At 40.3% G+C, this 4745-nt stretch overlaps 1 long non-coding RNA gene across 1 annotated transcript in view; it reads right to left on the bottom strand.

The window, feature by feature from the left end:
* LOC147471060 (uncharacterized) overlaps positions 1 to 1482 on the bottom strand; it is a 14974-nt gene extending 13492 nt beyond the window's left edge. Inside the window, exon 1 of the long non-coding RNA XR_015191292.1 lies at positions 1127 to 1482. This is a non-coding gene — a long non-coding RNA (uncharacterized LOC147471060). The remainder of the gene's footprint in view (positions 1 to 1126) is intronic.
* Positions 1483 to 4745: the final 3263 nt, after the last annotated feature.

The raw sequence follows: 4745 nt of genomic DNA, 5'->3' as shown, positions 1-4745 counted from the left end.
GATATACAGAAATAAAGTTGTGATGTTCCTCTTTAACATCATATGGTGTCTTTATTATTCATCTTTATCATTTTCATTATTATTATAATTTCCGTTGTCAATTTTATTGTGTTTGTTTTTTAGCATTATCCTCTTTATCATCAGCATCTCTATTATTAATTTCCATCACTGCTTTGCATTTGGTCATCAACAATGCATCATTTCAAATGCATATTAAAGTATTACTGCTTCAACTCTCTTTTCCCATGAAAACGACACAAATCTATCTATTTTTTTCCGAAAATAAAATAGCAACTATACATTCAAAATATTCGTTTCCATCGGATTGCACCTGCAAATGCATCAGTTTTTGTTAATGCAATTCCTTCACCGATATGTATCTCTATATTTTTCCCCTGTCTTGCATTTCGGAGCCACAGAAGTAAAGGAAAATCTTCAAGAATACTTTCCAGTCAAAATGATTTAATTTCTCGTCAATAAATAATATTGCTAGCGCCCTTTGCTCTGGGAAACTAGTCTTTCTCTCTCTCCTGTTGTGTTTATTTTCTTCTTTTTTTTCTTGTTTCTTGATTTGCTTTTATTCTCTTTATTTTCTCTCTAATTAATCAAACACATGTATTTTTAATTGGACTCAAGCTATACTTTGTAAACACAACTCACTTTACACCACTGAGCACTGAATATGGTTAATTTTTCCGATTTTTTTTTCTGATTTATTCATGTGTATTCACGAATCCATTTCTCTTTCTTTCTAGTTTCAGATAATTCACCAGCACTGGATTTAATTCCATATCCTGCATATCCAAGTATAGCTTGTCCTGCAACATAACAACATTGCGACCTTTGATGGAGAGAATTAAACCAGAGCGGCTCATTGCAAATCAATCCACATCAATCCACATCAGTTCGTTAAGCTCAAATTGATTGGCATATTTTTCAGCATTTTTTTATATATCATGTTTCCCCCTTAAAGCGAAGGAAACACTTCCTTCACACACATTAATCATGTTTTCTGTAAGTAATTTCCTTTCTCGCATTTTCTCGTCAACTTATGATTGGTTGTCAGAGCATATTCACTCAAAAAAACGAACAGACAAACAAAAAATCAACCCTTCCGACAGCATACCCTGAGTAACACGGTGCCAGTGTAAGCGTGGCACTGTGGCTGTGGCACTGTGCGACGCCTGTAAGGTAGTGCCGTGTACAAGCGCACAGCGAGCCTGAGACCCGGACACTGAGTGCCGCGCTCTCGCTGCCGCTCCAGCCTCCCACTGTTCCCAAACCGGGGGAGATTCCCTTGGCTCTCCTGTACAACTATTATTAGCGGTTTTAAAGGTACCGCCGAGGGACACTTCGCTCTGGCTACACTGATCATCTGTCCTTACGGCCGTCTCTCGCTTCGGAATTTCCGAGCGGAATAACAAAAAGCGGCGACCGCGCACGAGGCATATTCTCCCGTCCGTGCGTTTGGTAACCTTGATTCCTCCGACCTCTCACCCTCCCCCCCTTCCATACCCCCACCTCCCTCCTTCTCTTCCCCCTTCATTTCCCCCTACCCCCCTCTCCCCCCCCTCTTTGCCCGGCTTGCTTGTGTGGGTGTTAGGCCCACGGCGCCCGGGAATGCTACACTCAATGGCGGTCCTGATATACTCCCGCCACTCACGAGCGACTGACTGTCCTCGCCCATTCACGCACGCCCTTCGCACTATTTGGTCTTCCTTTTTCCTTTCCTTCTTCTTATTATTATCATTTTTATTTATTTCTGACTCGCCTTGTTTTATTAGGATTTAGTCTTATTATTATTATTACGTCAGCGTCGTTGATTTGATCTTAATAAGGGTTGGTATTATTATTGTCGTTCTCAAGTTGTTGTTGTTGTTGTCATCATTATGATTTTGATCGCTGTCGTTCTTGGTATCATTATCATCATCATATAATCATCCTTGGGAATATCCTTCATAAACAAAAATATCAGATCATTATAAATGGTCTATAAATCAGTTCTCATTTACAACACTGCTGAATTGTTGTTATTAGAATGATCAATTTCTTTCTTTCGAATTATCATAATCATTATTACTGCCGTATGGTCGTTATCTGTTTCATTACTACTATCTGCAAGTATTGTGATATCAGTTATCATTACTAATACTGTCATTATTTCCATATCCCTTTTGTCATCATCAACATCATCATTTTTTACTTCTACTATGTCATCATTGTAGGTATTTTCATTACCATTTTTATCATCATTTTCATGTTTATGATCATCTTTATCATTATAATTTTCATCATCCATATTACTATTATTATTACCATATCTATGATCATTATTAATAAAACTATTATTATCATCATTGTTATTATCACTAATTTTGATTGTTGTTATTATCAATCTTATTATTGTTGTTATTGTCCTTATCCTTATCCTCGTCATTAATATCATCATTATCATTATTGTTATTTCTATTATTACTATTATTATAAGTCATATCATTCATATTCTAATAATTTTATCATTGCTAATATCCCTTACTATCAATGCTATCATTACCATTATCATGATCATCACCATCATCATCATTGTTACTATTCTCTATCTATCGGTGTAAGCATTGCAATCACAGTTACAACCACAATTTATAAAACACACAAACACACACACACACACACATCCACACACACACACACTCAAACGCAAATGAATACATACATCCATCCACACTCCCATCCACGCACACACACACACATCCACACACCCATCCACCCCCCACCCCCCTCCTCCCTACACACACACACACACACACACACACACACACACACACACACACACACACACACACACACACACACACACACACACACACATACACACACACACGAGATGAGGGGCCGGCAACTGCCCGACCAGGTAAGGGTTTCAGCGGATAAATCAGCATCGATCAAATTGATTGATAATTCCCGTACGAGGATGCACATATCACCTGATGATAAGTTCATTAATATTCTTCATTTTCAAGAAGTGAGTCATCTTATTATTATTTTTATTATTATTATTATTATTATTATTATTATTATTATTATCATTTTCATTATTATTATTATTATTATTATTATTATAATTATTATTATCATCATTATTATCATTATTAATTTCATTTATTTATTATTATTTTTTTTATTATTATTATTATTATTATTATTTTTTTTTTTTTTGGGGGGGGTCTGATATTCATACGTGTATACATTTTACATATCTATCTGACTATTCATGTATGAGTCATTAAAGAGGTTGGGTTTATTCGATGTCGTGTGATTATTAATTAATGTAAAAACGTTCGACCAACCGTCATTCCAGAGGTTAATTTGTCTTTCTTTCTATAACAGAGGTATTGTACCGTTAAATTCGTCATTCATAGAGTCATGTCAATATGTCACGATCTTGTTTGTCGGTCATATAATATTTTCAAAAGTAAAGGGCAAAATCATAAAACAAAATATGAGTGATACTTTCTCTTTCTCGCTCTCTCACTTTCTCTCTTTCTATCTCTCCTCTCCATTCTCACTCTCACTCCCCCCCCCACCCTCCCTCCCTCCCTCCTTCCTCTCCATTCTCACTCTCACCCACCTTTCCTCCCTTTCTCCCTCTCTCTCTCTCTCTCTCTCTCTCTCTCTCTCCCTCCCTCCCTCTCTCCCTCCCTCCCTCTCTCTTCTCCATTCTCACTCTCACTCCCTCTCTACCTCCCTCCATCCATCCTTCTCTCCCTCCCTCTCTCCCTCCCTCCCTCCCTCCTCTCCATTCTCACTCCCTCTCTCCCTCCCTCCCTCCATCCTTCCCTCCCTCCCTCTCTACCTCCATCCTTCCCTCCCTCCCTCTCTACCTCCCTCCCTCCCTCCTCTCCATTCTCACTCTCACTCCCTCTCTACCTCCATCCTTCCCTCCCTCCCTCTCTACCTCCCTCCCTCCCTCCTCTCCATTCTCACTCTCACTCCGTCTCTCCCTCCCTCCCTCCATCCTTCCCTCCCTCCCTCTCTACCTCCCTCCCTCCCTCCTCTCCATTCTCACTCTCACTCCCTCCCTCCATCCATCCTTCCCTCCCTCCCTCTCTCCCTCCCTCCCTCCCTCCTCTCCATTCTCACTCTCACTCCGTCTCTCCCTCCCTCCCTCCATCCTTCCCTCCCTCCCTCTCTACCTCCCTCCCTCCCTCCTCTCCATTCTCACTCTCACTCCCTCTCTCCCTCCCTCCCTCCTTCCTTCCCTCCCTCCCTCCCTCCCTCATCTCTCTTCCAACCCTCACCCCCACCCTTGCTCAGCTCTCCACGCGCTATTCACCCTACAAAGGAAAGGAAGAAACACCTAACAAACACTCGAGCGCTGCCTTGAGGAAAAGCCTCCCCCCTCCCCCCCCCCCCCCCCCCCCAAAAAAAAAAAAAAAAAAAAAAAAAAAAAAAAAAAAAAAAAAAAAAAAAAAACGTTCTTTAAAGAAACGTTTTGGCCTGTGCTTAGATCCCGCCTCCCTGCAGCTGCCTGGCGAGTGTTTGTTGCCATCACCAAGACTACTTATTCCTTTCCTTGGCTTTGTGCTTCGTCTTGTCCTCCCTTTCTTCTCTTTATTCCATCATTTTTTTTTTCTTCTTCTTCTTTCTTCGCTCGGGCTATACTAATTTTCTTGAATGTGTAAATGTCTTTTTGTCTATTTTTTCTCCTTTGGTCTGTCTGTCTATTTCGATTTCGATTTGCCTGT

Source organism: Penaeus japonicus, unplaced genomic scaffold (genome assembly GCF_977035675.1).
Source record: "Penaeus japonicus unplaced genomic scaffold, GWHDUDI00000001_assembly GWHDUDI00000010, whole genome shotgun sequence".
Lineage (NCBI taxonomy): Eukaryota > Metazoa > Arthropoda > Malacostraca > Decapoda > Penaeidae > Penaeus > Penaeus japonicus.
The sequence above is the reverse complement of the archived record's forward strand: the minus strand, read 5'-3'. Positions and strand labels throughout refer to the sequence as shown.